The sequence below is a fragment of the Cavia porcellus genome, unplaced genomic scaffold (genome assembly GCF_034190915.1).
Source record: "Cavia porcellus strain 051 isolate PalLab524CR breed Dunkin Hartley unplaced genomic scaffold, mCavPor4.1 scaffold_5, whole genome shotgun sequence".
Classification (NCBI taxonomy): Eukaryota; Metazoa; Chordata; class Mammalia; order Rodentia; family Caviidae; genus Cavia; species Cavia porcellus.
Genome location: NW_026947488.1, coordinates 14,806,023 through 14,814,685, shown reverse-complemented (window position 1 = coordinate 14,814,685; position 8,663 = coordinate 14,806,023). Strand labels below are relative to the sequence as shown.

The 8,663-nt window shown below is 48.3% G+C and overlaps 1 protein-coding gene across 1 annotated transcript in view; it reads left to right on the top strand.

The window, feature by feature from the left end:
- Window positions 1–2,235: 2,235 nt before the first annotated feature.
- Eya2 (EYA transcriptional coactivator and phosphatase 2) overlaps window positions 2,236–8,663 on the top strand; it is a 206,820-nt gene continuing 200,392 nt past the window's right edge. Inside the window, exon 1 of the mRNA XM_013150388.3 lies at window positions 2,236–2,371. The gene's annotated coding sequence lies outside the window, so the exon portion shown is untranslated. The remainder of the gene's footprint in view (window positions 2,372–8,663) is intronic.

The window sequence follows — 8,663 nt, the reverse complement described above, 5'->3', positions numbered from 1 at the left end:
GGAAAAGAATCTTTTCCCAATTATTGTTGATCTAAGGTTGGCTGAATTTGAGGATACAGAACTCTTACATACAGAAGGCCAATTTACTTGGTATTTCCTGTGCCAGTCTATTCTAGTTTACTCCTTAAACACACACACACACACGTATTTGTATATATGGGCTCAAGGTCGGGGTCACCTAAACACCTCTGGAGAACATGAAGCTGCTCAGTTTCCAGCAGCTGGGGCTCCCTAAAAAGATGCTACTGCGAGTGAAGTTGTGTGCACAGCACTAATCCACACTGAGCCAGTGGCAGTCACAGAAAAGTACCAGGAGCTCGCGCTCGGTGACTCCTCACAGTAATAATACAATGAGCACGGTTATCTCAGCTTCAGAGAAGAGAAAACCAAACCCAAGCACACACACAGTCCACTTGTGGAAGGCAGAAGAGGTGTGGTCCTCAGGCCTGCAGCACCAAGCCTCACCCTGGCCGGCTCCTGGAAGGACAGACCATGTTTCCTGAGCAGTACGTCTGTCCCGGTCTGAGGTTTGAGGAACAGCAAGGGGACAGAGTAAGCCAGGACCAGAGATGGGACTGGGGATGGTGAGGCCTGATACAATTATAATTTTAGGCCTCTTGTTAAGAAAAAGAGTACAAAATTATTATGAGTCCAAAGTTAGATATAAAAATGACTCCTTAAATTAATAAAAAAAATCACAACAAATCCAGACTTTAAGAAGCTGAAAAAGTGCACAAGCATCACGACATTCCCAACTCAATACTCCCTAGGGTGGGCTGTGAAAATGCCGTGCCACTACCTCCCTTCCCTGCTCAAGGGTAAGTGGGGATTCGAGGCAGAAAGAGGGATCTTTACTGACTGCAGCCCCATGTCCAAAGTAGGTGACTGATAAATGTCACTGAACAAGTGGCTCCTGCCAGGGCCTTAGAAAGGGGCTGGAACCAATGTGGAGCCCAGGAACTTCACCGCCACTGGCTTCCCAGAAACCTTCAACAGGCCACGCAGACTGGACTGTGTCTGCAGAGCAAGGACAGGGCGGGAATGTGGCTCAGTGACAAGCACTTGCTGAGCATATGTGAGGGCCTGGGTTCCAACCCTAATACATACATACATATATATATACATACATGCATGCACACATGTATAAGTACATGCAAAGGCTTTGCAGCCAGCCTACCCTGAATTCATTCCTGGCACAGCTGCTTTTTTTGTGAGCCTTACCCTGCACATTTATAAAATGGGACCCACTAACAGTGCCAGCTACCTTGGAGTCCTCGGGGGTTTAATGAGATAAGGAAGAGCGAGAGGAGCACATAAGGTGAGTTTAAGGCTGGCAGATTCAGCAAATAAAAATACAGGACACTGCACGCAAGTGGAATTTCAGAGAAGGAAGGAATACATCTCTGTAGAAGTAGGTGCCTCTCCTTGCATGGGACTTAAGCTTCAGTGTGCTCCTCTGAGACTTATTTATGTGTGTTAAGACTGGAGGAGAATCTTGATCTGGGCCTGGGGAGAGAAGAAAATATGCAACTAACTTTCAGTAAGGCAGAAAAGTTTTTAGGGCCTTGGTTTCTTCATCTGTAAAATGGGTGGAACCTAGGAGGAGACCCTTGAATCTCCCTCCCTAGCAACCACCACCAGTGGCACTTTCTGTGCTGCAGGTGTCACCTCCTCAAGGCCCTTCCTGGCTGCTTCAGCTAAGATTATCACCCCACCCTCAGTACACATTTTTTTCCTCTCCCATAGTAATTACAACTTTCTGCCCTATTTTTTATTTGATTGTTTATGCTGTCTCTCCACGCAAATGCAAGTTCAAAGAGGGCAGAAAGTAGTCCTGTTCTAGCTGAATGGCTGTACCTGGTCCAGTAGAAAGAGGCTCAATATATGCTGACCGGATGAATAGGTGGATGAATGAATGAGCCTTGGTGTCACTGGTGAGGTCCCTCGGCCCAGCCTTCCCCTTCTCCGGGGCCATGCCTGGGTGCGGGGAGGGTGCGCGGCCCGGGGGAGGGAGGCGGTGGAGGGGGAGGAGGCTGGGCCTTTACCTCCTCGGCTGGCTGCAGGCGCTGCGAGCAGCGAGCAGGCGGCTGCAGCAGGGCCGAACCCCGCGCCGCGTCCGGCCGCCCGCTGTGTGCGCCGCGGAGCCTGCGCCGCGCCTCGGCGCCCCCACGCGCCCACGCAGTGGCGCGGGGACCGGGCGGGGCAGCGCAGGGCCGGGCCGGGGAGGAAAGGGGCCGCTCCTCCCAGCGCAGGCAGCGGCCGCGGGCGCCCAGGAGCTGGAGGCGGCTGCGAAGTGCGGGCCTGGGGAGCCGGCCGCGCCTGACCCGCGCCTGCCGCCCGCGCTGCGCGGGCCGCCTTCTCCACGCGCGCGGTGAGTACGCTCGTGGCGCCCCCGCCCCGCTGCGGGCTGCGTCCTCGCCGCGCCGGGCCGGAGCCGTCGGGGCGCTCGGGAGGGTGCGCGGTCCGAGCGGGGAGCATCCGGGGCTCCCAAGACCGCGGCCAGCGGCGGGTGGAGCCCCCTGCGGGAAGGCGCCTTCCAGGCTGCACGCTCCGCGGTGCCCGCGCTTTCGGGGACCCGCGAGCACGGCTCTGAAGTTTGCATTCCGCGCGGGACAAGTGCACCGCGCGCCGGCAGTGTAGACGCGGTCGGTCCGCAGCGTTTCCTTCCAGTGCTGAGCTCGGGGCTTCGCGACGAGCGAGCGGTGCTCTCCTAATCCGATCCAGGGGACGAGGGGAACCGAGGACACACTCACGCCCTGCGGCAGCGTTCAGGGGTCGCCGGGGAGCGGAGCAAACCGTTGGGGTCCCGGGATGGGTCCCCGTGCTTCGCTCGCTATGCGTTTTTGGGCACGTCCGTTTGCGCTCGGCCCGCGCGGGTGCAGCCCAGCGCGTGTGCGGCGGAGCGGGCTGTGCCTGCTGAAGCTGCAGGAAACTTGGAAAACCACATCAGGAGTGTGTTCAGGAGGAGGCGAGGGTTTGTGGGAATGGGAGAATGCGGGGAATGGAGCTTCTAACCTTGCAGCCGGGAGGTGAAATGGGCGCGCCGGCCTAGCTCCTGAAATGGATTAGGTGTCCCCCAGATAGTTTACAAGCACGAGGAATATTAGGAAGCTGTGAAATGCCTATCAGGAGATCTGCGAAGCGCTTTCCGCGCGCTGGCTCCCTGTCCTGAAGCCGCGGCCGTCTCGGGTTGACAGCGCGCGCCTCCTGCGCTCTGTGTTGCATTTGTTTGTTTTTTTCCGAGGCAAGGCTGATGCTGTAAAATTTTGAATACCATTTTCTTTTCTCCCTTCTTTCCTGGAGATGCTCAGTAAAAAGCAAGATTCAAACCACTATCATTTGCTATATGAAGGATGTAACTGCTAAGTTTTTTTTTTTTTAAATATAACGTTAAAGTGTAAATCTCTCATGGTGGATGGAGGTAGGTACCTTTCCAGGAGGAGACACAGGGACAGGAGCCAGTGTCGCAGACCTCCTGGTGGCCGGGTGTTTTACCAACCGTGCTGGGAAGAATCTGAATTACGTTTGAGTTACGGAGCTCCCTTCAAAGAAAATTGTAACTGGCGGACAATTGCTTGCCTGGGTGCAGTTTCTGTTATCAGAGGATGGGTACATTGGCTTGTGGGCCGTTTGTTTATTACCTTGTCGCCTAGCACACACTATGTGCATGCTGCTGCTGAGAGGGAAAGAGAGAGAGAGAGAGAGAGAGAGGGAGAGAGAGAGAGCTTTTCCAAAACTTTCCAAAATAATTTTCATTTCTTTATTTAAAAAAATCCTTCAGAGAACTTTACTCAAGAAATGTTCATCCCACCTTCTCCCCCATTACCCTTGCGGTGTCACCCTAAACCCCCCAAACTTAATATTTCCTTGAATTTAGACTCCTTGGACTGGTAAAAATTAATGGGTCATTCATATAGCAAATGATAATGGTTTGAATCTTGCTTTTTACTGAACATAAAATTGTGTTTGTATTCAAAATCTTCTTACCTTCGGAGGAAAAGGAAAATTAAAATTTGCAATTGTGAAACAAACTAAGATGACCAAATCTGGGAGAACTTGAGCTTTTTAATTTTTTTTCTAAAGCAGTTTGTATGTCTTCATTCTTCTCTTGTAACCTTAGCTTCAAACATTATTAACTATTTTATCTTAAAAGAACTGGCATTTTTTAACCTCCGTCTTGAAATAATTCACCTAGTATAGTGCCTGTGTATGTATAAGAATACTCCATAAACAAATTAATCACTTTCGTACTATCTAGTAACTATAGGAAATAAAAGATGTTTTGAGATTTTAAAGACGGTTTCAATTACTTAAGTTCTAAAATCTTTTCATGTTTTGTGTGTGTGTTGTGATAAACACATCACAAAGAGATATGATTCGTTGACTTGTTATAAGATTATCATTTACCAAAAACACCCCAGATATGCTGTTTCAAGTATGCAGCATTACTTCTGCTTTAAATTGCATGCAAGAGATCGCAAGCCTTGTTCCAGACAGATAAATTGATAAAATACTAGTTGCTGTTGGGAGAATAGAAAAGCCCTTAGCAAAAGGCTCTGTGGTGTACTGAGTACATTTTGTATTAGGCTGACCAAGCTATGGCCAGCCTGGCAGTTTATGAAGGCGAATCTGCAGTTTAAGAATGTCTGCTTTAAGACATTTTTTGTTCCCCCATGTCAGGATGACTCCATTCCCACAAAGAAGAAACCGTTTCCTTATTTTTTCAGTTACTTTTCCAAAGATAACTTGTGTTGGGCGCAGGAGACCAGTGTTATGCAGAAGAAATCCAACTATAACTAGCTCAGAGGGCTCTTTCGCTCTCCCTGTACCAGATGTTTTTTAGGTGTCCTCAGCTGGAATGCCTTGTTTGAGACTAATTAGGCCAGCAATAAACTCCTTGTATAATAAAATTGCAAGCTTGTGAGGGAGAAGGAGTAGGTTCCCAGTTGCTTCTGACAGATACCTTTCTGGGGAGAGAGAGCACATCCATGGCGGGCAGGCAGAAATGCAGGGCAAGGAGAGATCTTGCTTAGACACATGCTTATCCCTGAACATCCGTGCCCAGTGTCTTCTCTGAGGAACTGGGTGGCAACTACATCTGGACATGGGTTTTTGCTGGGCTGACCTCCTTCGCCCAGAGCATGTTTGGGGGAGAAGGACAAGTTTTCAGCAGTGTCCACAAGCCTGGGGTGTATGTGCTGTCCAGAAGCTGGGGGCTACTTGTACCATGGGAAGGGACCTTACCTGGACATCAGGTAAAACTCCAGACTGTCTGTCCTGATGTGGATCATGTAGGGGACAGAATGTCTTTCCTGATACTTTCTGATAAGGGAAAATTCTCAGCTAAATTTGTAGTCCTGATTTGTGGGGTTTGTGGAGAGCTCATGAGCCCGTTACCTCGAAAGGCCGAACTTGCTGACCAGGGCCAAGAGTGGGTTTTGTTGGGAGCTAGAAGCTTTTTTCCTAGCTAGCTGCTGTGTAAGGGGAGTTGGTAGACTCTGCTCGAGGGGAATCTCTTCACAGAGAATTAACCCCAGAGTTGAGAAAACACGGCTTGTTGACAGAAAACACACACACAGAGACACAAAAATTCCTCACCCCCCCCAGCCCTCTTCCTGCACCCCCCCCCACCAGGTCATAGCAGCTTCCTGCAGGCCTCAAGCTACCCCCCCCCATCATCTGTGACTGTTCAAACAGCCGCAGTCCCACAAAACAACAAGAAGGCCCCGGTAGGAAGACAATTAACAGGGAATTCGCTGGAGACAATACTTCATTTTTGCTATTTGAGGATCTTAGCTGGCCTAAAAGCTTTGCCTAACACCTCTTCTAATCCTGGGAGAGTCAACTTCCTCCACTGAATCCCTCCTTGAATCAAATACTTGAAGTGACATTCCTGGGAGGGTGACTGAGGATGGGGACACCTGTCTTCACTATAAATGAATGAAAGAGCCAGGAGCCGGCGCCTTTATTACGCGTGATTTGAAGTCAGTTTCCAGGCAGAAAAGTACCTGCCAGTATATTTAGGGGAAAGAGGCAAAGGAAGCCACAGCTTTTATATTTACTGTTGCTACTTTTTTGGCTTTGCCCGCTTCCATCATATTGAGAGCCTTTGCCATGCCTCCCACTCACAAAGTGTATCCTTGTAAAATCAGGATGAAAGCAGCTGCCTTGTGGAGTACTTGAGCACCAGCCCTGAAGTCAGTCTCCCCAGATATTTATACAGCACGCATTCTCACCAAGCCCTTTGAGTGTTATTATCACACAAAAGTTAAGGAGGAAGCTGAGTGCGGCTGAAATCTAGACCCCTGTTTTCTGCAGAGTGTGCCTTACCCAGGTGCTCCGAAAACTCTGGCTCCAAGAGCAATTCTGCTCCCATTCCCCTTGGAGGGAGACGCTGAATTCGGATACTTTTAGTGTGCAGAACCAATTATTTTCTGAACCAGGCCTGATTCTTTTTATTTTTATTTTTTGCTGTTGTTTTAAAGGGAAGAAAAATCACATTAAACATTTAGAAAATACATATAAACCTTTGTGAGTCGTATTTAGCAGGTTGGGTATGGGTCTCTTAAGGAAAATGTCTGTTTATTTACGAGGGCTAATTTGATTTGTGCCTTCGATACTCAAGCTACGTCTTTCAGTTCCTAAAATGAGTCAATAAATTTACCGGCAGTGGAAAAGCCCTAAAACATTACGGTAGGCACAGCTCAAGTCAAGTTTACTGGAAGGTGCTGGATCGTTATGGGTGGGTGTTGTTAGGGGTTAGATTATAAACATTTGGAGAGCAAAGAATAATTTGGAACAGGTGGCCCTGGGAGTCAGGTAACCGGAACGATTCGTCTCTGCCTCTTTGAACATGAAGGGAGGCCATGGGTAGCCCGGTCTGGGACAGGCAGCTGCGGGTCAGTGGGGGTGGAGAGGGGGTCTTTGGGGAGAGGCGCGTCTTTGGGGGGACCCGCAGGATGGAGCAGAGGGCCTCAGCCCACAGCCCACGACTCTGGAACGCAGGGCTTCGTCCGCGCTGTCATCACCTTCCCCCCGTTTAGTCCCACGCCAGATGTGTCTGCTCGCACTATTTTGAAAAGTCTGTCTCTGCCTTCAGATGCACGCAGAAATTTAAACCAGCAACTCACATGCATGGTAATGCCAACTTAAACATCTTTAAAAACGGACAGAGCATTTTGCAGCGGTCAGAAGCTTTTGTCGTGTAGTATCAGTTGGGTTGTGTCATAACACATAGTGAAGAACATAAAATATGTGGGATTTCAGTGGCATTGGACTTTCTCCCCTTCTGTTTTCCTTTCGAGTAGCCTGTAAAGTTAGATTTTAAGTCTGTGCGTTCCCAGATGTAACAGATACGAACGTATCTGCTCAGAGTCATTCGGAAAGTGAGCAGCTCTCTGGGAACATAACTAAATGAAACACGATAAAATCGACATATTTTTCCCCCAAAGAATATGGAACGGGAGGATCTGACTACTGCGTGAACGTAGCAACTTACTCTTATCTTACGGCGGCAGCCGAATGTGTCAGATTCCCTTTCTCTTCTGCTCATTTCCCAAGAACGGCCTTTTAGAACTGAAATAGACAGTGTATTCGCCAAAAGACATTTTAATTTTGTAAAGAAAAATCATGCCAGAGACAGCCGGGTCTGTTTCCACCATTATTGTTTCTGCAGCGTGCATACTTGGGGTTTCATGGTAAGATGTGGATTTGCCAAGAAAGAAAATTACAGCAAGAAACTATGCTGAAAACATATACACTTCTGTTTAAGAAATGGGAAAAACATGGAAAAATTCTTCACAGTAATTGCTTTAGCGTAAGTTTTAAATGCCATTGTTTGATTGATGTCAAAGAGTCCCCTTTCGCTAATTCTCACAAAGGCTGTGACCAAATATCCCACCTTAAAAGTGACAGATGTGGAACTTAACTTGATGACCCTTAAGGCTTTAAGAGATGGTCTTAGTCCTGATGAAAACGCTCCAAATTTCTAGATTATGCAGGCCTTTTTTAAAAGGTTACTTAGATAATCGATTTTGTTTTCTTGACCTAAAATGAGAAAATACAGGGAATTCTCCAAAGCTTTTTACAGGCTGCTATTATGAGAAGAGAAGCCAAACCAACATGTATTAGGTCATGAGCTTGAAGTACATAAATAAGCCCTATGAAGGTCACCAAAACAGGGAGAAAACCACTAGTGCTCGGCATCCCAGCCAAGTTGAAATTCCTGCCTGTTAGACGTGTTGGGTAGAAGTGGACACAGAAAGGGGGTTTTTGATCTCAGTGTGCTTTGGATCTTGAGGACTGGCCAAGCCGTGTTTAGCAAAGCGAGATGGGGCTGGAACTGTGGACTCCTCTGGAACTTTCTCATTCACGGTTCCAGAGAACACTTAGGTTCTGAGACCCTGTACCCCTCCGGAGCTCCCCTCCCTGCTGGTGTTTGGATCTGCAGAAGCCAAAGACTGAAATGTTCTGTGTCCCTCTGGTCAGTTCCTCCATCTCCCATCTCCTTTTATAGTGACATTGTGGTTAAGGCATTAATTTTTTTTTTCTTGCTGTTGTTTCTACTGAGATTTTTAGTATCTGAAGGCGAAGGTATAAGCTTTTATATTATCACGGAACAGCAGCTTCCTGAAATACAGGCAGATGCAGACAGTGAACGTTCT